The sequence below is a fragment of the Rhinolophus ferrumequinum genome, chromosome 28 (genome assembly GCF_004115265.2).
Source record: "Rhinolophus ferrumequinum isolate MPI-CBG mRhiFer1 chromosome 28, mRhiFer1_v1.p, whole genome shotgun sequence".
In the NCBI taxonomy this organism is placed as follows: Eukaryota; Metazoa; Chordata; class Mammalia; order Chiroptera; family Rhinolophidae; genus Rhinolophus; species Rhinolophus ferrumequinum.
The window spans coordinates 1,087,779-1,112,462 of record NC_046311.1 but is presented as its reverse complement, the minus strand read 5'-3'; the positions used below and the strand labels follow the sequence as shown (position 1 = coordinate 1,112,462).

Genomic DNA, 24,684 nt, shown 5'->3' with positions numbered 1-24,684 from the left:
CCAGAAAAAGCTGATCAGCCGAAGCTGATCTGAGGGAAGGGTAAACGCAAACCGCAGTGCGGCAGACGCTCCCTCACACTGACATGGATGCCCAGACCAGTCGTTTTTTTTAAAATGGAAAGGAAACGAGTGTGGATGAGAAGGTAGACACCTTGGTACCCTCATACACTGCTGGTAGGAATGTAAATTCGTGCAGCTACTGTGGAAAACAGTTGAGGGTTCCTCAAAAAGTTAAACAGAGGATTGCCATATATCCAGCAGTTCCACTCCTGGGTGTGTACCCAGGAGATGCGAAAACAGGTGTTTAAAAAACTGTGTACATGAACGCGGCTAGCTTCATTATTCAGCAAAGGTGGAAACAGCCCCCATGTCCATCAACGGTCAACAGAGACACAAAAAGTGCCATATACACATATTGCAATAACGTCCCACCACAAAAGGACATGAGATGGTGATACATGCTTCAGTGTGACACGCTAAGCAAAACAAACACACAGTCTCAAAAGGCCACGCATTATGATTTCATTCATATGCACTGTCCAGAACAGGGAAACCCATAGACTAAGTGACATTAGCAGTAACCAATGGCTAGGAGCCAGGCAGAGCTGCTGGGCTCGGCCTTCTCTCACCTCCTCGGCACTGCCCACACATAGGGCGGTCTCATGTCCCTGGATCCCCAGACTGGGACGTAGCCCTGGACACTGCAGCAAACCAGGGAACACTTGGTGGGTGAGGGAATGACTCCCCAGGACACACAGCGCTGGAGTTAAGGACTCTCACGTCTTCCTGTAGCTGTATTTTTAAACTCGCACAGGACACGATGTGTAAGGTTTGAAATGAAGTCAATGTTGAGATAACTGATCATTTCTAGGCAGCCCTTCACCCTCCACACGATGCCCGAGAATCTGGTTACCCTGAGACTCCAGGCTGCAGCATGACTGAATCTGCTTAGTAATTGTAACCCAACTTTGTGGTGGACTGTTCGGGGTTTTCTATGTATAACATCATGCCATCTGCAAACAATTTAATTCCTTCCTTTTGTACTGAATGCCTTTCCTGCTTTTTCCTAATTGCTCTGAATATCACTTTGCGCTATACTGAAAAACTGGTGTGTGTGACCTTGTCTTGTTCCTGATTTAGAGAAAAAAGGTGTTAACCTTTTATCCCTGGAAATGATGTTAGTTATGGCCTTGTCATATATAGTCTGTATTACGTTGAGATACATTCCTTCTATACCTACGCATAATTCATTGACAGTCTTAATCCTGACAGTATCTTGAAATATGTCATATGTTCTTTCTACACCTTTTTCTGTGGAAGTTATTTTATTTTTCAATTACAGTTGGCATTCAGTATTATTTCACATTAGTTTCAGGTGAACAGCATAGTGGTTAGACGTTTATATAAGTTACACAGTGATCCCCCCGTTAGTCTAGTACCCACCTGGCAGCATACGTAGTTTTGCAATGTTATTGACCATTTCTCTGTGCTGTACTTTTCTCTGTGCCATGACTATTTCGTAACTACCAATGTGTACTTCTTAATCCCTCCCCCTTTTTCACCCAGCCCCCCAAACTCCCTCCCATCTGGCAACCGTCAGTTTGTTCTCTGTATTTATGATCTTGGATTTTTTTCTTTTTTCAGATTCCACATATAAGTGAAATCATCATATTTGTTTTTCTCTGTCTGACTTTTTCTATGGAGCATCATACCCTCCAGGTCCATCCATGTGGTCACAAGTGGTAAGATTTCATTCTTTTTTATGGCTGAGTGATATTCCATTGTATGTACAGGTTTTGCACTCCAAAGCCACCTTTTTGCAAATCAGATTCATCCTTTTGCAGATCAAATTTTTCCACAAAAATGTTTTCTTAATCTTTGTTAATCAAAATAAATCCAATGTTAAGTTATTGTTAAAATTAAACATTTTATTGCATGTTTTAGTAATACACATAGAATACTTATATGTAACATCAGAAATAGTTATTTACTTACACGGCTTCATTTATAATGGTTCTCCTACTGCTGCTCATGGTAGTAATTTCATATACATATTCATAAAATAATTATGACAATCTGTAAGAGTAATATGGAATGATTAATAACATCTACTAAACGTCCATGGTTTGATGGATCAGCCAAAATATTTCTTGCACAGAGCCTAATTTTTTTTTCCAAAGAGAATGTGGTGGGTTTTTAAAATTTTTTTTTTTTAATGTTAGTTTCCGGTGTACAAAACAACATAATGATTAGACATTTATATCCCTTCAGTGAGAATGTGGCATTTTAAAAACTGGAACTCAAAGAATATGTAGGAGTTCCCCAGGTGGAGGAGGGGGGGGCAGGTACGAAGGACAGAGGCGGGGAGCAGCGCGTGCTGTTTCTCAGCAGGGTGGCCACCTGCAGTTCTGCGTGGGACCGTCTCTCTTTGAGAGACTGTCTCACACTGCAGCATATTTACCCTCTCTGACCCCACCTGCTGGTAGCTGCTGGAAGCAACTCCCAGTCAGTGTGATAACTAGAGTTATGCCATCTCCACCACATTGCCAAGTGTCTCCAGGACAGCAGGAGTCAGAGAAAGGGACTATTGCTCGCAGTTGAGAAGTCCAAGAACTTAGGGGAACAGATACATGGCTGGAGCAGGGGTCGGTGTGGGTAGGATGGGAGCTGAGGATGAGAATGCGGCAAAGACCAGAGTGAAGGGCTTTCATGCCCTGCGAAGGAGTCAGACTCTGCTAGACTTGGAGAAGAGAGAACAGACTCAAAGCAGTTATGTGGGAGGCCAGACCGACAAGACTTGGCAACGCAGGGGACATGAGGTGGAGGAGAAGGAAGGATGGAAGAATGAAGAATAATCCCACAGTTTTAAGTTTGGACAACTGAGTAAACAGAAGGTAGTGGCACTGGCCAAAGTAATAAATATAGGGACACAGGCAGATTTGGAGGGGCATGGAAAGATGAGGTAGAAAATGAGTCTCAAGCACACAAGGGACATCCAGGTGGAATTTCTAAGAAGGAATAAATAAACTAATGCTGAGGAGAAACATCTAGGTTGGAAATAAGAAAAGCCTTAGCATGTAATTATAAGCAGTGTCCAAGGCAATCCCCAAGGGGCTCCCAGAAAGGGTGTTCCCCAGACTCGGTAAACCAGGGAGGGACAGCTAGAGATAAGAGAGCTGAAATACTGGACCTGGGCATAACTGACTGGGCACCAGCACAGCAGGAACTGGGCAAGTGGAGCCGGCTGGCAGGGTGGCGGTGGGCAGGCCGGAGTGGGAGTGTCTGAGTGCAGACCCTTCCGCACCGCTACCCCACAGCCACCCTTTCATGGGAATCTCGGCACACAGCCCACTTCTCTGCCTGTGAGCCATCGTAAGAAAGAATTTTACATCTCAACCTAGGTCGTGCACGTACGTACACACCGGGGCTGGCTTCCTGGGCGAGCTGTGAAGCTGCGCAGGCCCTGTGCTCAGAACAGCCCCACTCCTGGGGACGTGCTCAGCTGTCGCCATCTTGAAATTCCCCCCAATTTTTATTTTTATTATTAGTGTCAGATGTATAAAACAATGTAATAGTTAGACATTTACATCCCTCACTAAGTGATAACTCCTTCCTCTAATCTACTACCCCTCTGACATCGTATGTAGCTGTTACCGTTCCACTGGCTATTCCCTATGCTGTACTCCACATCCTGTGACTATAGATATATAGTTAGCATTCAGTATTATTCAGCTTCAGCTTCAGGTGTACAGCGCAATGGTCAGGCATCTAAACCGTCCATGAATTGGTCTCCCTAATAAGACAAGTGCCCATCTGACACTCTACAAAACCTTTACAACATTATTGAATATATTCCCCAAACTGTCTTTTGTATCCCCGTGGCAATCTTGTAGTCCCGATTGTGCTTTCTAATCCCCTCTCCACCATCTTTCTCCCCCATCTCCACCCCCGTCCCATCTAGCAACCTTCAGATTTTCCTATGTATTCGAGACTGTCTCTGATTAGTTTGTTCATTTATTCTACTCTTTAGATCCCACATATAAGTGGTATTTACCTTTCTCCCTCTGACTTATTTCACTTAGCATAATGCAGAACTTAATTTTTGAAAAACCTTCTTCAATGGGGTTCATCATTGAAGCGTATGGTGGTAGAAATAATAAAGTGTGGCTTGTCTGACCAACAAGATCATGTACTTCCTGGGTTTTGTGGAGGCTTATATTGTCCAAAACCAACCACATGTCCTGCAGATTATCTTCATCCAATTTCTGCAATAATCTCCGAAGAAATTCGCAAAAAATATTTGAAGTAGCTGTAGAATGTGCAATTACTGCATGCCACACCATTCCCTGAATGTTTACTGCTGCAATTAGAGAAACATTTCATCCTCTTAACTGTTAGCACAATCCCACGAGCTGGTGTATTAACTTTCAATCATAGCTGGTGTATTAACTTTGGTTTTCAAAAATTAAGTTCTGCGCAAGAAATATTTTGGCTGATTCATCAAACCATGAACAGTACATGTTATTAGTCATCCTGTTGCAACTATTACTCCTACAGATTGTCATAATTATTTTATAAATATGTATATGAAATTACCATGAGCTTGGCAGGAGAACCATTATAAATGAAGCTATGTATAAGTAAATAAGTATTTCTAATGTTAAATATAAGTATTTTATGTTTATTATTAAATACATGCAATAAAATGTTTAATTTTAACAATAACTTAACACTGGATTTTTATTGCAAAGATTAAGAAAACGTTTTTGTGGAAAAATTTGATCTGCAAAAAGATGAATTCGATTTGCAAAAGGGTAACTTTGATTTGCAAAAGGGCGAATTTGGAGTGAAAAACCTGTATGTACCACTTCTTCTTTATCCATTCATCCATCGATGGACACTTAGCGTGCTCCCATATCTTGCCTATTACTAGCAACACTGCAGTAAACATAGGGGTGCGTGTATTTTTACAAATTAGTGTTTTGGATTTCTTCAGAAAAATACCCAGGAGTGGAATTGCTGGGTCATACAGTCATTCATTTTTAATTTTTCCGTACTTCTCTATAATGTTTTCCATTGTGGCTGCACTGGTTTGCAATCCTCCCTACAGTGCACGAGGGTTCCTTTTTCTGCACGTCCTCGCCAGCACTTGTTTTCTATAGCTTGTGGAGGCCAGCCATTCTGACAGCCCGAGGTGGTACCTCCTGGGGCTTTGATTGGCACTTTCCCGGTGAGTAGAGATGTGTATCCAACATCCGTACATCTTCTCGGGACGAACATCTATTCAGGTCCTTGGCCCATTTGTATGAGTTGTATTTCTTTATTCAATTTATGTTGTTCCTGCATTGTCTTCCTGATTCATTTATAGATCTATCTCATTAAGCTCCTTTTAAGTGATGATTTTAAATTATTTGTCAGGCAGATGGTAGGTTTCCATTTCTTTGGGTTGGTTACTGGACTTGTACTGGTTTCCTTTTGTGGTGTCATGTGGGCCTGCTTTTTGTGACCGCACAGCCTTACGCTGCCATTTCCAGGGCTGGCGCTGGCCCCCTAGACTGTTCAGGTAGCAGGACGCACAGCAGACACCAGCTGTTTTCAGTCCTTTCTCCACGTGCACACAGCCCATTGGAACTACTGGGCCATACTTAGGGCTTTTGCTTTTTTATGCCTCTTTGATCGTCCTCACTTCTTTGAAAACTGGGATCATATGGACATAATTCCTTGTAACTTTCTTAACCGACACAGTCGATAGGAATCTAACTCTATTTTAAGATTTCGGGGTGCGGCGGGGGTGGGGGGAATAGGCCATGTATTCACTAATAGGGAAACTCGAGGGGGACAAAGTCTGTAAAATGTTCTCCCACTCCCGTCACCCAGAGACAATGATCATTTTCTTAACCTGTCCCTCCAGCTACTGTGTGTGTGTGTGTGTGTGTGCGTGTGTGTACACACGTGTGCACCTTACTCACAAATTCAGTGACATATTGATAAAGCACCATTTTACACACTGGGTATAAACTCAACCAAACCGAGTTCCCTGAGCTCAGGGAATTGCGTTCTGTGATGGGTGGGCAGGCGGAGTGAACAGACAGCAAACATGATTGATAAACTGTGCGGCATGTTGGGTGCTGGAAAAGAAACAGCAAGGTAAGGGGCACGAGAACAGTTTGGAGCGATCTTCCCTTCGGATGGACGCCCCCACTTTAGTCTCACATAGACAGGCTTCTCGCCTGCCTGGGTCCACACGCCCTCTCCTGACACCACCAGCTGGTCGTGTCTCCTCTCAAGACACAGTGTTTCTCAGGAAACACATGGGGCAGTCGCGGCCCCGGGGCCTGGACAGGTCATGTGTGAGCGGCTGCTCGTTTTCACAAGGGCGGCTGAGACAGCAGCAGTGCTGCAAGGTCACAGAGGGTGTGACACTGCCACGTGGAACAGCGTGGACTTTTAGATTCCAGTGGGGAGAACTGGCATCCTTGTCATTCTCCCCATCCTGGGAGGGGGTGTGGCCCCCACTGATCCAATTCTTAGTTTATGAGAATCAAGACTAGAACTGAAATTCTCACGAACAGATTCTTGTTAGGTTTATTTCGTGACCTTGTGGAGACTTAGCTCTCTGCACATGCTCCCTGCCTCTCTGTTTTCCTTTTGCTACGAACACATTTTGATAAGACTTCAAATGTACAGAAAACGTGCCAGAAGAGTACAGATAACTCCCTTCTGCCTGTGACTTCACTGAAAATTAATTTTATTCACATTTAACTGTTTTAAAAAAAAATAACATTAAAATTCACTAGAACATAACACTTTCCCTATCAGTCACGCTCTTTCTCTTTCCGTCCATGTTAATATTTTAAACCCTTTGAGAGTAAGTTCTAGTCACTGTCCTGACTTAACCCCAGATATTTCGGAGTTGACTTCCTAAGTACAGGCGGAGGTTCTTACAGAAGCAGACTGTGGTCGCAATCAAGCCCCTTATGTCATGCACGATGACCTGGCAACCCTCCCACCCTGGGGTTGCCAGGACTGCAGCCATGGCTTCCAGAGGCTTTCACGTTCCAGCTCTCAAACCTGGCACAGCTGTCCAATCTGTCCTGTCACCCGAGGAGTCAGCCTGTGTTATTCCTGAGTGACCTGAGACACAGAGGCCAGTTCCTTTGTAGGAAGGTACTCCAGGTGCTTGTACCGACCTTTGTCAGGACTCCACCTGGGTGACACACCCTTCGCAGGAATTGCCTATAAATTATGTGCTGCTCCTCTGAGTGCATGGAAGCAAGAGGAACACGGGGCTTTGTCCCAACAGTCCTGCCGGTTGGGACGAATGGTGAAAGGTAAGGTATTGTCTGCCGAGCTCGTCCACTGCCCAGCTGTAAGTAGTATGGAACTCGTAGGGCGATACTTGCAAAGTGTGTTTACTCTGTTCTTATCTAAACGTCCCGATTTTAGCCCTGTTGACGAGTCTTACATAGACCAGTTCATACTGTGATGGTTGCAAAATGGTGATTTATGTAACTCCACGATTCCTTCCATATTGAATCGTTGTCATTCTACTGGAAGGAAGAATTTGTCTTCCCCCTTTCATCTCTGTTACTTATTTGATAGTATTGGTATGGACTTATGGGCCCTTATTTTATTCAAAGACATTAGTGTCTTCAGTTATCATGGTGGTGACATGACCCTTCGATCTGCTGCTACGTCCTATTGACAGGTCTCCTTATTTCTGTGAGCCTCTCCCTACTTTCTGGCACAACACGCTGTTCCTCAGCCATGGAATCAACCTTTTCTTTCCAGAACTGTGGCTTATACTTTTTAATGGTCTGTTTAAACCACGTCTGGTAGGTGTAGTTATCAATACTGGGAGTCACTGCTTCTGGGTTTTCTCCTTAAAACGCAGAAAATATAGGTAGGTATGTATACATATGTCTGTAGAGACGTACGTATATAGTACTTAGCCACTTCCATATATAACATATACGGAAGGATGTATGTTCAGATTTCTACACGTACACATTTAAACATCTACACATGTCCATACTCCTACACACACTTCTGTGTATCTTTTTATATTTCTGTTAAAGCCATCACTTGATACCTTCAATCCCAATACAAGCACACGGGTTATCATAACTCCACCTGCCCTCTGGACAACTCTCTTCTCCAACAGGAGGTCCCTGCCCTGCTTCTCAGTGTATCGATGACGTGTCTCATTTCTATAACGCACAGAAAATACTTTGCACGGGGCACATGCACTGTCTAATGGCTGCTACACCACACAGCTCAGCGTATTTGTTTCCAGGCTTCCTGGGGTCGCCGTCCTGCTGAGTCTACATTTTTGCTTTATCAGTCTGAGTCCTCTTTCCCTCCCCCTCTGTCCCCGAGTCTGTTCCTCTGAGTCTACCCCATTAGCCTCCCCCTCTGAAGCACCCCCCGGCGTCTCTGCTCCCGGCCTCTGTATCTTTCAGTCTCCATCCTGCAAGTCTCTCTCTCCCCATTATCCCCACCCCGTCTCTCCCCGTCTCTCCACCCATTATCTCCCCCACTGTCTCTCCACTGAGTCTCTCCTGAGTCTCTCCCCCCCTGAGTTTTTCCCCCCTAGTCTCTATCTCTGGGCCGAAAGCCCCCAGGTCTCTCTCCCTCTGACTCTCTCCCTTCAGACTCTCCCTTGAGTATCTCCCCCCAGTCTATTTCTCAGTCTCTCCCTAGAATCCCTCCCCCAAGTCTGTCTCTACCCCCCAGTCTCTCTCCCATCTTTCCTCTATGCCCCCAATCTCTATTTCTGAGTCTCTCTCCCTCGAGAGCCTCACCCCTGAGTATATCGGAGTCTCTCCTGTCTGAGTCCACCCCACCCCACCCCCGTCTCTATCGCTGAGCCTATATCCCCACCCAGGTCTCTCTCCCTTTGTCATGCAGGGTGTCATGCGGGGTCTCTGGTCCCGCTCCCCACATAAGAACGCAGGACATGGTGACGCCAAAAAGGAACACCCACGGAGCCCTAGATAGGGGAGTCACCACTATAGTCTCGCTGGCGGCTGGGTTGGAGACACAGGAAGCAGGAGCCACACGATCCGCAACCTGCCGTCCACTTCTCTGCCAACCAACCCCACTTGCTAACTGCAATCCGCGCTTGCAGGCTCAGCCACCATCTCCTTGCTGGCCCCCATATGCTGCTAGCGCAGCCACGGCACTTATATTAGTGGCCAGTGGCTCACTGGTTACAGGTGACGGCCATGCAATCATAGTTGATGGCCATCTACTACCCGAGTGAGCCCCTTTCCACGTGAGGGCGAGAGCCTGGAAACTGCACTCCTGGCTCTGTCCCCACCCTCCACCCCTACAGGGTCTCACCTCACAATCTACGCGACAAGTGTCTTCATCAAGGGGCCCTGTGCAAGCAGCCTGAAGGTGAATGCAATATCCTGGACACAGCCAGGCTTCCTGGGCTTCTTAGGGTAGCACCAATGTCCCCGGGCACAGCCAGGGCCTCTCAGGGCACTGCCACTCTCTCTGCGCACAGCCAGGGTTTCTCACATACTCTCGACAGCGGCCGGTCAAGACACAAAAGCAAACCCCCTCCAGTTCCACTACATGGTGGTACGTTCCCAAGCAAACAGTTAAGCGGTCCATTAAATTGGGGGGGGAGCCCGTTCCCCACAGTCCACAGTCATTCGCCAGGGCTGTGTGTTAGCCTCACAACGTGTGCCCTCTCCGCAGGGCGAGGGCTCCAAGTCCTCCCCAACCTGGGGGTGAGGGACGACCTGGACCTCACCCGCATCTCCCACCGAGGACTCAGCAAGTGTTTCCTCCTGGGACCACAAGTCCCGCACCTGTGCTGCCTCAGCAAGCACTTCCCAGCCCACACAGCCACAACCACAACGACCTGCGCTTTCTCCAGCCTCTGCTGGTTGGGGAACCGTCCACGTCTTCCCACGCCTCCACGGGGGTCCAGCTCTCCGGCAGCTGCTCCTCCTGGTCTTCCTGAGACTGAGTGTTCATACGCACAAACTGCTCCACCGCCCTTCGGAGAGCTTTGGCGGGCACCATACCCTGCTCGCTGCGCCATGTGTCATGCAGAGTATCATGCGGGGACTCTTCTGGGGTCCCTAGTCCCGCTCCCCGCATAAAAACGCAGGACATGGCAAGGCCATAAAGAACACCCACGGAGCCATAGATGGGGGAGTCACCACTATAGTCTTGCTGGCGGCTGGGTTGGAGACACAGGAAGCACGATCCACGTGATCTGCAACCTGCCGTCCGCTTCTCTGCCAACCAACCGACCCCACTTGCTAACTGCAATCCGCGCTTGCAGGCTCAGCCCCCATCTGCTTGCTAGCCCTCATTTTGCTGCTAGCGTAGGCACAGCAATTATATTAGTGGCCAATGGCTCACTGGTTACAGGTGACGGCCAACTAGCCACAGCTGATGGCCATTTACTACCTGAGCCAGGAACTTGGCCCGTGAGGCTGAGAGCCTGGAAACTGTACTCCTGGCTCTGTCCCCACAGAACAGTAGCCACCCCCTTTTCCGTGGTTTCACTCTCCATGATTTCAGTTACCATGGTGCTTCCCGTCCCAGGCAGGACTGCAAGGTTTCATCTCACTACGCGGAACAGCATGCAATGCAAAAACGGATGAATTGTTCATTTCTGCAATTTTCCATTTTGTATGTACGGAGTGCAGTTGACCATGGAAAATTTGTAGACTTAAGCTATCTTTTAAAGAAGAAAAATTAAAAACCAGTTAGCTAAGAGTTTAACCCAGAAAATAATACAAGAGAGTAAACCCACAGAATAAAGAAGGAAAGCAGTAATAAAGATAAGACTAAAAATGAATGATATAGGGGCTGCGTGTGGCTCAGTTGGTTAGAGCACAGGCTCTCAGCAACAAGGTGGCCGGTTCAATTCCCACGTGGGATGGTGGGCTGCGCCCCCTGCAACTAAAGATTGAAAACGGCAACTGGACTTGGAGCTGAGCTGCACCCTCCACAACTAGATTGAAGGACAACAGCTTAGAGCTGATGGGCCCTAGAGAAACACACTGTCCTCCATTATTCCCCAATAAAATTTATTTTTTTTAAAAAAAGGATAGACTAATCAGTAAATGGTGATGTGACAATTGGCTACCCAGAAGAAAAAAGATTAAAAATTAGATTCCAACTTCACAGCATACACAATGATAAATTCCAAAAAACGTAAGTCATTTCCGAGATAAGAAATGGTACTACCAGAGTTGTTCCTTCTGGCACAAGTAACATAATAAATAAGAATGAAAGGCAGTGTGTCAACATTCGGGAAATGGACAGTAGAGCACACAGAAATAAAATTAGATATTTTTATGAATGTGTATACGACTGTAATCCAAGGAATGAAGAAATATAAATATGTTGAAGATTAACCTTTTTACCCCAAAGTGTGACAGTTAGAGGTAATTAGAAAGAGAACAGCAAGCAAAAGTTGGGAATGAGTCAGTTGATTAAAAATCTTTAATGTGGACAAGAAATCTCATAAAATAGTCACTAACAGAAGCAAAGAGGTCATTGAAAAGTAATGTACAATCATAAAGAACTTTGGCTGCATACCAGAAAGTGCTTTTCAGTATGTATGTTTTATTTCAATAACAAGTTTTTAAAAAAGCGGGGGTGGGGGGGCTGCCATGAAGCCAGATGGCAATTGTTTTTGTGGCCGTGGATATAAGGACTTGAGGTTTTTGTCTTGCTAAGGAAGGAAGAGATGAAGAATGCGTTGAAACTTTTGAACTGCCAAAATTATTGAGAAGAGTTAAAATTCTGTGAGAACTAGCTTTAGAAGATTCATCATTACAGTAATGGTTTGCTCTCTTTCTTGAGATTTATAGCTGTCCTTTGGAATTGGAAGTGGGTTTCTTTTAAAGAGTAAGTGGTGTCGCTTTCTCAGGAGACCTTAATAAGTTGGATAAGATGCAAACCTTATGTATCTTGGAATTCTGACTGGAGAGGAGGGAATCCAAAAGTGGACCATCAAAGGGTGTCAGATCTCCTCTCGCCCCAGACCTTACATTGATTTGCAGTCATTCATCACTGTTATAATGATTAATGCTTCTAAAGTTAGTTCTCCAAGAATTGAAACTTTTGTTTCAGGTCAGCCAAGAAAGTTTACTGCTTTAAAAGTAGATTTACTGAGATCAGGATTTGATTTTGGTTAATAAAGAACATCATTTGATAAGTTTCTGACCCTATATGGTAGTTCATTCATCAGATACTACAGTGGCATAATTGAAAAATCAAACCAAAAAAATCTTTAAAAACAATTCCATTGTTGATGTGTCTGGATTTTAGACTCTTGAGTCCTCTAAGATAATAGCAAGTAAGTAGCAATTTCATACAGAAATGTTCCTAAGAGTATAGCCATCCTCTGATTAGGTTATATGGGTTTTCCCTTAATTTTGTTAGTTATAAAAGTTATACATAATCATCATTAAAAAATTGAAATTATGTGAAGTTGAAAGTTAGAGTTTCCCCTCTCCATTCTTCAGAAGTATTCACTGATGACAATTGGTTGTGTATATTCCCAGGTCCTTTATATACCAATAGTCCACACCAAAGGTTTAGATATACCTTCTGCACACACATGCAATTAAACATTACAAATGGTTAACCCACTATCCTTATTATTCTGGGGGTTTTTTTGTCTTTTTTTTTTTTTTTACATTTTCCCCATCATGGACCTCTTTCTGTTTGTATATGTAGGTCTTCCTTCCTTCCTATACTTCCTAATTCTTTTAATGTCTGCACTGGGTAGGTGAATCATAATTTGTCTTGTCTGTTTCATTCTTTGTGGAAATTTAGGGGGGCGGTTTTGTGCTGCAATAAGACAGCAAGAAGTTTATTAGTAAAAGAAAGTACACGTGGCTGACCCAAGAGAGGGAAGCAGCCCCTTAGGGTGTTTTTTATTTCGTATTATTACAGTGCAGCCTTCAGTGTTCTTGGAACACATCTCTACTTTTGTGCATTTTACAGCTGTTTCTGTTATGGATGCCTTAGTGGAACTGCAAGGGTCAAAGGGTTTCATGTGGGTTTTTATTCTTTTGCTTTAAATGAATGCCTGTTTTCTTGTTGGGTTTTCTCCGTTTTCAGGGGAGCTCTCGCCCTACACTTCAGCAGCCTCCAGCCCCAGTGAAAGATACAGTGCAAGGTATAGTTTGTTTTCTCGGTGTGCGTAACTGTTGACTAGAACGAGAAATATATTTTGATTGCATGAGTTTAAGCAGCAGCACACAGTTATAAATTGTAGTTTTATATAGTTGTTGGTTAATGAAATAGGTCCAAATACCGTGGCTGGGAGAACAAGGTATTCACGTGGTCTCAAAATATTGCTTTCTGCGAATTACCTGGCCTGAAATCTTTTTAACAAACACCATTATCGTGAAAGGCCAAAAAGTGGGGGGAAAGGCAGTGAAACTGGTCTCAATGAAATGAGTTTAAGTGTGGCAGCTAAAGGTACTACGTGACCCCCTACAGGATCTAAAATTGAAAAAGAAAAAAGCTGTAAAGGCTATTGAGCCAGTAAGACAAATGTGAACATGGCTAATGCTAGCTGAGAGGCTGTTGTTTCTTAGGATGCAGATGCCGCAGCAAAGGGAGCTGGAGAGTTGTGGTGTCTGCACTTGCCTCTGCAGAGCCGAGGGGGTGGGAAATCGCATGAATGGAGAGAGAGGGGTGGAGGGAGAAAACACATGTTGACAGTAGCTGAATTTTAACCATGACTTTGCTTATTGTGTTTTTTTTGTAATTTTCTGTAGCTAATAAACTTTTCAGAAACCTGGGAAAAACACAAAGTAACAAATCAAATTTAGCTGTCAGGTCATAAATCAGTTTCACAGACAGCCTAAGGCAGGTAACTTTTATGTGGAGATAGAGAAACATGTTTTGAAACTTTGGTGTGTTACTGTTGCCGTTACCGGTAATGTGTGTGTCACTGACGGGAAGACATAAGGGCTCCTCCCAGTGTGCGGATCCTACTTTACTTGGTTTTTATTTAAAAGACTAGCTCTTAGAAGACTTTACCCTTGGTGAATTTTTGAGTAGCCCCCACCAGGCCATCTTAAGATGAAGGTGCCATCCTGCTAGCTCTGTCAGGTGTTTCTTGACTCTTCAGCTATTTTTCCTAACTTTGAATCTAGATGGTCACAGCTTTCAGCTGTGGAGTCAGGAAGAGAATTGAAAATAACCCAGAAAGTTAGTAGAGTACTCAGAAGAAGAATGAAATCTGCGAAACTGCAGAGAACAAGTTTCTCTCTACTTGATGCTGAGCTGAATACAAAGCAGCAAAAAGGTCCAAAATGAGAAAAGGCATAACACGGGGATGTATTAAAAGGACCATGAACTGTGTTAGCCAGGCTTGCACTTAAGAATTACATTCATTTCACAATGAGTAAAGCTTCTGATTGAGTGATGTGGGCCTCCCTTGTGCTCCTGAAAAGTTGGGTTTGAGTGGAATTTGTAAGAGTAAATAGTTTTAAGGTACCACGTGAGTATAATATTTAAGGAAATCCTGTTTGTGTCCATTGGGTAGTCAGCCTGCAGACAGTTTCCTGAAGCAGCTTCTGTGTTTTGGATACGTTCTTTTCCCAAATATGTCATTTATTACTGCTAATATTGGGCTTTCTTTCTCTTTCATGTATTAATGCTTTCAGAAGTGACCAAAGCTCGCAGAAATCTTTTTGAAGAAATGTCTCCTTCCAAGAGATCGGTAAAGCGGGGGTTGCTTAGAAGCCACTCGGTGTCAACTGTGGAAGGTCTGGAGTATAAACTTGACAACTGCCAGAGGACCAAAGGTACATTTCAGAGTAACCAAGAAACAGGGGGCCAGTGATACCAATGTCTGAGCTTTCTAAGGGATGCTTTCTGCCGAGAAAACCTGTGTTTCGTTTTTTTCTTATGAAAGGGTCATACTTTTCTGTTTCTTTGTGTGCTCTGTCATTTTTTGTTGAGAATTAGATACTGTGAGTATAATGATGTGATAACTCTGAAAATCAGATTCTCCCACTCCTGAGGGATTGCTGCTGATCTTGGCTTATTGAGGTCTGTGGCTGTCCGCTTATGCCTTTTTCAAACTATTTTTGCAAAGCGTGTACTCCTTGTGTGTGGTCACTGAAGTTTGCATTCTGTTGGCTCTATGATTGGCCAGTGACCTGACAAATATTTCCATAAATATCTGGCTCCAAAAAGGAAAAAACAGAAAGGTGTTTCTATCCCTTTAAATCTTCTGATAGATGCAGCGGGGGGTGGGGGTGGGGGAACCAAGGGAAGTGTCTGCACTGGCCCCACAGGGTCCACCAGAGTAACCAAAGTGCACAACCCCAAATATGGACGACAACTATGTGTGGTGTCAGGGTGATCACTGCGTAAGGTATATAAATGCCCGATCACTGTTGTACACCGGAAACTAACATAATGTCATAAAATACATTTTAAAAAATATATTCAGTCACAAGGTCCCCACTGTCTGCCCTATTGCCAGCCAGCTGCCCCCCGGAATGTGGGCCTGGCTCCCCACAGCTGCAGTGGGGCTGAGTAGAGGGGGGTGGTAGCTGGTTGGTACCCACCCTCCCCTCACCGAAGATCAGTGCCTCTCACTCATGAGCACGTCCCTGGTTGTTAGAACCCCTTATATGTGCTGAATCGCTGCCCTTGCTTCTCTCCAGATTCTTTCTCTTTGATTTCTGACAGCTTACGATTTGTCTGGGTGTGGATCACTTTGACCCTTTATCCGACTTGGGGTTATTGAGCTTGGATGTGTCATGTCTTGCATCAAGCTTGGGAGATTTTCAGCCAGCCTATCTTCAGATATTCTTTCTGCCTCTTTCCCTCTCCTCTCTTTCTGCGACTCCCAGTGTGTGTATGTCGTTATGCTTGATGGTGTCCCGTAGATAATATGAGAGAATTTTTCTTCGTTCTTTTTCCTTCCTGTCCCTCAGACTGGATAATAACCTGTCCTCAAATGTGTACATTCTTCTGCCACCTCAAATCTGCTGCTGAGCCCCTCTAATGAATTTTTCATTTTAGATATTATATGTTATAGGTATCATATTTTTTAGTATATGTTTACAATTTAGATATCTTCTTTTTCAACTTTAAAGTTCTATTTTTGTTATTTTTATGATTTCTGTCTCGTTTTTGATATTGTCTATATGGCAGGTCATCAGTGTCATACTTCCTTTTAGTTCTTTAATTTGGTCTGGACCTCCTCGGGGATGTTACCTATTGACTGGTTTTATTTTTTATTTTTATTTATCTTGTGTATGGGCCATACTTTGTTTCTTTGCTGTTCTCATTGTTTTGTGGACAACTGGACCATTTAAATCATGAGGCAATTCTGACAATCAGACACCCAAGCCAGGGTTTGTCGCTACGGCTTCCGTTTGTTTTGTGACTTTCTGGAACTAATTCTTTAAACTGTATTCCATAACGTGTAGCCCCTGAAGTCTCTGCTTGGTCAGCTAACAATTGGCCAGAGGTTTCCTTAAATTAAATGCCTGGAACCGTTCAGTTGCCCAGCCTTTGCGTAGGGCCCTACGTGTGTGTTGGCTCATGCCTTCAGTCCTCAGCCGGGAAGCTTACCGCTCTCCTTCCTCATTTCCCAGAGGCTCAAGGTCAGCCAAAGGTGACAGTGTAGACCCTTCTTGGGTCCATCCTTGGCATACACACGACCCTAATGTACCTGGACTCCCAGGTTCCCCGAAATGTTCAGAGGTTTGCAGAGTGCCCTGCGGACATTCCCCAGTTTTCCCATTTAAACTGTTGTTGGTCAGCTTGCTGTTCGCCCCACGTGTCATCACCACCTCAGGCAGCGCGGATGTTTACAGTTGCTGATTTTTTTAGTAAATGCTCCCTGGGAAGAGGTTGTTTGTCCCGGGTGAGTTCCGAGTCAGGTCAAATAGAGACAAACCTCGTGAGTGGCACTTTGCAGGGAACTGTCAGACAGGCCAAATGAGTCAGTCTTGGTGTGTTCGGGCGGCCGGCGTGTCCAGCACTCAGCCTGGGATCTGGGAGGCAGAAAGCCGCTCCCAGGAGCCCACTGCCCTGGCTCTCGGCCCGAGTCCCCCGCCAGGGTGCGTCCTCCCTCCGCCTTTGAGACCCTCCACTGGCTGCACAGAGAATGGCCAGGGTTTTCAGCGGCGCCGAATACGAAGCCTCAGGAGAAGCATGTCTGCTGTTGCAATTAGGGGAATCTGTAGGTATTAGAAGGCGTACGTACTACACTTAATTCTGATGTAAAACTGCTTTCCAAAAAAAAAAAAAAAAGTTGTCATCGTTTCACTGCTGACAGGTAGGTGGGCGAGCGCTCGCCCCAGTGGCGCTCTGCGACCTGGGCAGGTGCGAAGCCGCGTCTCTGTGACGCGTGTTGGCCGAGGATTCCTGACAGGCGGCCGCCCGCCCGCGCTGCGCACGGCACGGAGGCGCGGCCGGGTCCCGCCTCTTCTGCCGGAAGGAGCTCGTGGCCCCGCCTCGCGCCGCGCGCCGCCGCGGGAGGTTCCGGCGGGACGTGCGCAGCCCGCGCGGCCGTCCCCGTGGCCGCGGTCCAGGCGCCTTCCCGCGCGCCCTGAGCGGTGCCCGCGAGGGAGCGTCGGCCTCAGTCCCCAGAGGCGGAGGCCAGACGCGGGGCGGCCGGTGGCGCCGTTGTCCGCTGCGGCCCCGCACGCGTTAGCCGAACCCCGGCGGCTGTGGTGGTTGCGGTAACTGACGTGTGAACGCGAAGGCGCGGAGCCCGCCCTCCCGGTGCGCGAACCCGGCTCCTCCTCGGGAGGGCGGCCTGCCGTCCAAGAAGCAGGCAGGACTTGGGAGACGTCTAGTGCGGCGGTGCTGCTCTGTCCAGCGGGCTGGGATGAACGGTCTCCCAGGCTCTCGGATTTACTCCTTGGTGCGAACCACGATCGAGCGCCTCCCGGGCTGCAGGGCAGCCCCCCGCCACTCCCCAGTCTCCCCAGATTGAGCGAGCCCAGAGGGCGGAAGACTTTTAGGACGCTGAGACTTGGCCCACTAAAGCCGGGAAAGACCCAGGTCTCCCTTATTCTCTGCGCCCAGATATTTCACTGTGGAGTTAGCTATGTACCCTGAAAAAAGCGAGGTTGGTTGAGTTGCCTTCATGCTTCAATGACTTCAGAACCCCGAGGGGGGTAGTTCCTTTTTTCCTATAAAGTTGGCCCTGCGTTATCGCCCACCTGTTAGGAGCACCGATTCTGGAAGGTTTCAGATCTAAGCTTGAATCCTGGGTTCTTCCAGTCTTAGCTGTGGCCTCCCACAAGCTTCTTAACTTCCTAAGCCTTGGTTTTTCTCATCTGTAAACTAGAGCTGGAAGAATTACAGGACACAGTGGATGTGAAGTGATTAGGCACAGGACCTAGAATATAAATTACTACTGTTAATAATACATGTAGTCATTATTGATATCTGTACTTTATAAAATGTTTACACGTATCTGACCTGAGCTTAAAGTCGAGGAGGATTTTGTGGGGGAGAAAACTGAGCTTGCTTCATGTTTTGTGATTATAATGTAACGGGTACTAAAATTACCAGTTTCTTCAAACTTGGGTGCTGTTTTTACTCCATGCTATTCCCTGTTTTTCATACTTGTTGGTCAAGACTGATCAGGTAGACAGGAACCCTTGACAAGAAGTCCCACATTTCTGAATGGGTTGTGTTCCAGAAGGTTATAATATGATGACTACTGGTAACAGTTTTCCATAGAAACAGTGTTGTAAAATGGCAGTTAGGTTTTTAAGCAGATAAAAGCGCGTCCAATGCAAGATAAGGTGAAAGTACTCTACATTTGCAATAAGAACACTAATTAATATTAGATCAAAAACAGTCGATAAGTACTTATGAAGTCTGCTTGGCCCTGTTAGGCGTGGGAGGCCTTGAGGAGATTTAATTATGGGCCCTGCTATCATGAGATTCATCATATCAACAAAATTAATGAAGGAAAATATAAAACCACTGAAAATTACTTTGCTTGAATGTTGGTTGAGAAAAAAGCACCCCTGAGGAGACTGGAGCACATGGTGTAGCTGACAAGTACTGGCTTTGGAAGGGAGAGTTCTAGGCCTTAATCCGGGCTCTGCCATGAGCTCACCGTGCTGCTGGGCAGGCGACTGCCTCCTGTCCTTCTCACGGGCCTGTTTCTTCAGCTGGGAAATGAAGCAGTTAGCCTGGCATTGACCTTCAAGGTCCTTCTCAGCGCGGATGTTCCTCGAAGGCTTTGGATGAATAACAGGCGCTCTAACGATGTCTGTAGAGGTGGGGTCTCCGAGGCTGTATTGTATATTGAGTGGCCTCGCGGTGGCTGGTTTCTTTAGCTACAAGTGTTACTTCAGATTCATGATTTTTCTGTAAGTGGAACGCCACACATAAAATATTTTTTCCCCACTCAGTTGGGATTAACAGCAGACAAGAAGAAGAAAAGATTTTACGGAGGTAAATGGGCAGGAATTGGACGAAAGGAGAGTGTGGTTTTGAAGAGGGGCGAGGTGATGAGGGAGTGATTGGCAGGTATGTTGGGTTAAACAATTCCTGCACTAACCGCCAGGTGGCAGCCTTGGCCCAGGACTGGTTACACCTTGCTGGAGGGGGCGGGATAAAGGAATAGGAAGGCAGCCCCTTTGGGTACGGGGGTAAGGGGGTAAGGGAAAAACAGTGGACAAATTGCTCCTTATAAAGATGGTCTTATTTGGTATTTTTAACTCTGGCAGAGTCTACATGCAGTACTAGGGTGAAAGAGTATAGCCCTACTTGGCTGAAAAGTTTTGTTCAGCATTTCCAAATATATACCAATATACATGTGAAATACTAGTGCAGTGGAAGGTTGGTCATTTTTGAGCTTCATCTCTGTAAGTGGTTTCTCTCTACTGCCATTCAGAAGAATCAGAATAAATGATTGATGTAGAAAAAAAAAGAATTCATTAATAATCCTGGTTTTTTTCCTGCCTCAAGGTCCTCTGACCCTGGTCCTGATATTGATACTGTGGAAGAGTCCCCAGAAAAAGGAGGTAGCATCACCTACTTTTTTTTGGGGGGGGAAAGGGTTGGGGTTTTTCGAGTTTCACCTGTTTTCTGTGAAAACCTTTCTGTATGGGTGTTTGTTGTCACTCAGCATACCCTAAGGTACCCTAAGCATACACTCAGACGTGGTGACAGCTCTGGCCCTCAGTGCACAAGTAAACAGTGACTGTTGAATGGGTGTGAGCACAGTGTCCTGAGAGAATTTCTGCAGAAGAAAATTTTTACATAACCCCAGAACTCAGAAATACTCTCCTAACATTTTCACTTTAACGCCACTCTTACAGGTGTTGTTTGTAATTTTAAAATTTTTTACAAAAGGCCCTAGACTATACACACTGTTTTGACCCTGCAGCATGCTTAACAGCGGCAGTTGCTGAGACGGTCTAGAGCTCACAGTCTATTGAGTTCGTGGGTTTTTGCACCTCTTTGGGACCAATATCATCCCCCTCTTAGCTTTGTCACATTTCCATCTTGTATGTAGTGTCACATACATTTTACCCATTTCACACATGGGAAAATGTCAGGCTTGCATGTCTCCTTGGTGACTGTGATTCTGGTTTTGTAGAAATAGGTTTGAGAAGAAGTCCTCGAATCAAGCAATTGTTGTTCAGCAGGACAAATTCCGGTTCCTTCTCTTCTGTATCTCAGCAGAAGTCTCGAAGTGTGCAAAGAGTTCACTCATTCCAGCAGGACAAGTCAGGTAACATATGTGCCTACCTGTCTTCAGAAGGCCACGCTAACTTGGCAGGAGGTGTTTTGGGGAAAGGGAGTATGAAATTGAACATCTTGTTTCTTGACGTTAGAGAATCAGAACGGGGATGTATACAGTGGTACCTCGGTTTTTGAACGTCTCCGTTGATGAACATTTCGGTTCATGAACGCCATAAACCCGGAAGTAAATGCTTCGGTTTTCGAACACGCCTCAGAAGTCGAACATGTCACGCGGCTTCCGCTGAGTGCAGGATCCTGAGGTGTAGCTGTCGGCTGTTTGCCCTGCCCTGCCCTGTTTCAGAACTCGAACGGTCTTCCAGAATGGATTACGTTCGAAAATCGAGGTACCACTGTATTGGAGATTCAGGGCAATTATGCCCTCGGTCATCAGAGTCACCCCTTTGGATTCTTACAACCTGTCATGCAAGAGGAATTTACCTGTAATTTCCACCATGGGATTATATCCTACGCTCAGGTGTCCCAGGTGGTAAGTGATACCTCTTTGTATGTCATTAATTATTGTATCCATTGAGTTGATGACATAATTAGGTGGGAATCCCCCCGCCGTTGCTCTCAAAACTTATTGTTTTTTTTGTATGAATTGGCTGCCTTATTGTTGGGCGGGCAGAATTTGAAAAAGATTTAAATGTTGTCACTGTTTTTGACTTACAGACCGAAGAGAACATTCTCCCATCCAGAGTATTCAGTCTCCTAAGAAGCTTCTTTTCGGGGCGGTGTCTGAGGTGACCAGTCCCTCAGAGAAGGGTTCAGCTCGAAATAAAAGGCCTTCAAGAAACACTGTGGAGTCTCAGATGCCTACAGCTTATCAGGTAGAAAATGTCTACAATGTTTAACACATTGCAGTGTTAGGGAACACAGGGGCATGGTCGAGGAAACCCACTGAGCCCATCAGGGAAGAGAAAGCCAGTGATCTATACATAATAATAGAAATTTGGGGTGGTCGGGGTTGAGCCATCTGAATGATTAGTGGGTAGATGAGGACTTACGCACGGTTTGGCTGAGGCCACATTGGAGAGAGACAGAAATGATTACCCATGTGACCCGTTAGAGACCTGGGAGTCATCCTTAATTTTTCTTTTCCCTCCCCTCCGGCATAGGCAGTCGGTCCATCCTGCCCATTTTGTTTACAGACTACATCTTACATCCATTTCTCATCCTCCATCCGTGTAGTTCCTGCTTTAGTTCACTTCTGCCTGGAACATTTCAACCACTTTTTCCCTTTTCAATTCATCCTGCCCCCAGAGGTCAGAGTGAGCTTTGTGACCACATCAGATGCTCCTCTGACCACATCACTGGTGAAAACTACGCAGACTCTCCATCTGTGAAATCAGGGTTTACTAAGTTTTACTAACATGGAACCCTGTGCTCAAAAAGAATGACCTTTGATTGAAAACGACTTCTTAGAAGTTGTGGGAGGCGGCAGAGCTGTGGAGGCTTTGAGCCACCAATCTTCAGACTGGCTTCATTCCGGCAACCGCCTTAGTCCTCCTTCCCTCAGCTCACACTCCACATGGGGCCGGGGGGGTGGGCACTGAAGAAACAAAAGCAGTAATGGTTTTCCTTCCACTTGCTGTGTTAATCAAATTAACAGAGACAGATTCTAACAGAGGAAAAATCCAGTACATGTAGATTGGGGATTCACATGAGCATGAAAATTCCAACTTTGAGTATAAATGACATCTTGAACAATACAGAAGGGTGAAGGGTGTTGGATTTCAGAAGTGAGAATGGGAGACTTATAAGTAATTGAGGAAGAGTGTTAGCAAATGGCAGGCATCTCAGAAATAATGGGACACGGCTGGTATCTAACTGACAGGGCTCCACCACACTGACTCAGATTACGTGAACTTGTTAAGATTTCTTTCCTGGAGGGTTTTCATTTGAATGTGTTAGGCAGGCAATGAGGAGGGTCAAAGTTTCTTTCTGAATCTTCTTTCTCTATATCCATCTTACAATCAAAATTTCAACAGGCAAAACTATGGTTCCCCTCAGTACCTCCTTTGAAACTTTAAACTTTCACATTCCAGAATCTAAGTTGGTATGTTGCTCCATATTTCATTCAGCCAATTATTTAGTCCTGAGAATCAGTCAGTTTAAATGGTTCATTCTCATTTCCAGTGGGGTCCTCAAGTGAGGTCTCTCTTGTATAAGCTAGGTAAGTTCAGTTTGGAGGGTTGCAGCCAAATTCCAGAAATTCAAAGAATTTAGGATATACATGTTTCTATACATGATTATCAACCATACATAACAGCGTCAACTTCCGCCACACATATAAGTGTCCACTTCCGCCACCCATAGCACTACTTCCGCCACACATGGGCGTTCACTTCTGCTACACATGGACGGTCTGTTTTGAGTGTCTTGTTTTTTACTATAAGTGTGTCGCGGGCAGGGCAGGGCAGGGCCCTGCCCTGCTGGACGAGCTTCTGCGTCAAGCAATCCTTCACGTCTGCTGTCATCTCACTCACTCTCTACAGGACTTTCTCAAACTTTCTCTGGGCTCTTCAGTCCTTGAACTTCTCTCTCCATGATCCTTCCCCATTCTCAGCAGGGGACGTCCCCTCCTGGACAGAGAAATAAGAACCATCTGATGTGAATCGCCTCATTCCAGCCACAAAACCAGCCCCTTCTCCCAGACAAGCGTCATCTGCTACTTGTGCCTTGGGTCCCACCTCTTCTCACTGTTCCAGGGACCCTCTGCAATCACTATACAATATTTTTCCCGATATCCCCCTCCTGTCTCTCTTTACTGACTTATTCCCATTTGCTTTGAACATGCTCAGATTTTACCCTTTTTATGCAAAAGACTCCTTTATTCTTCTTCCCCGCCTTTTAAAAACTACTCTAGCATCTCATTTCAATCAGTGACTTCCAAAAAGTGTCTTCCACATCTAATAAAGTTAAGCCTCTAATATAATGTAGATTTCTTATCCCTAGTGTGTTTGTTATTTTTTTAATATTGATGGAAAGATTGAATTAAAAATAATGGAGAGGCAGGGCAGTCAGGTGGCTCAGTTGGTGAGAGCCCAAGCTCTGGGCCACAGGGCTGCCGGATCGCTTTCCACATAGGCCAGCGAGCTGCACCCTCGGCAACTAGAATGAAGACGAGCTGCAGCTGACTCCCAGGCATTCGGAGGGCTCATTTGGCTGCAACTAAGATTGAACACAGCACTTTGAGGTGCACTGATGCAGAGCTCCTGAGTGGCTCAGTAGATTAGAGCGTGGGTTCTCAACCCCAAGGTTGTTGGTTCGACTCCTGTGAGAGATGGTTTTTGTACCGCGCGCCCCCTGCATCTAAGATTGAACACCGCACCTTGAGATGTGAGCTTCCGAGTGGCTGGGTGGCTCAGTCGGTTAGAGCGCGGGCTCTCAACCACAATATTGCAGGTTCGACTCCCGCAGGAGATGGTTTTTGTGCAGCGCCACCTGCGACTAAGGTTGAACACAGCACCTTGAGCTGAGCTGCAGCCGAGCTCCTGGGTGGCTCAAGTAGTTAGAGCGCGGGCTTTCAGCCACAATGTTGCTGGTTCAACTCCCGCTAGTGATGGTTTTTGTACCGCGCGCCCCCTGCATCTAAGATTGAACACCGCACCTTGAGGTGTGAGCTTCCGAGCGGCCGGGTGTCTCAGTCGGTTAGAGCACGGGCTCTCAACCACAATATTGCTGGTTCGACTCCCGCAGGAGATGGTTTTTGTGCCGCGCCACCTGCGACTAAGGTTGAACACAGCACCTTGAGCTGAGCTGCAGCCGAGCTCCTGGGTGGCTCAAGTAGTTAGAGCGCGGGCTCTCAACCACAATGTTGCCGGTTCGACTCCCGCTAGTGATGGTTTTTGTACCGCGCGCCCCCTGCATCTAAGATTGAACACCGCACCTTGAGGTGTGAGCTTCTGAGCGGCCGGATGGCTCAGTCGGTTAGAGCGC

At 45.8% G+C, this 24,684-nt stretch overlaps 1 long non-coding RNA gene across 1 annotated transcript; it reads left to right on the top strand.

Moving 5' to 3' along the window:
* The first annotated feature begins 17,535 nt into the window (after positions 1–17,535).
* Positions 17,536–24,111, top strand: LOC117018906 (uncharacterized). Its single transcript, XR_004422358.1, has 5 exons — positions 17,536–18,100; positions 19,963–20,018; positions 20,597–20,731; positions 21,415–21,572; positions 23,312–24,111. It is a non-coding gene; the product is annotated as an uncharacterized LOC117018906 (long non-coding RNA).
* Positions 24,112–24,684: the final 573 nt, after the last annotated feature.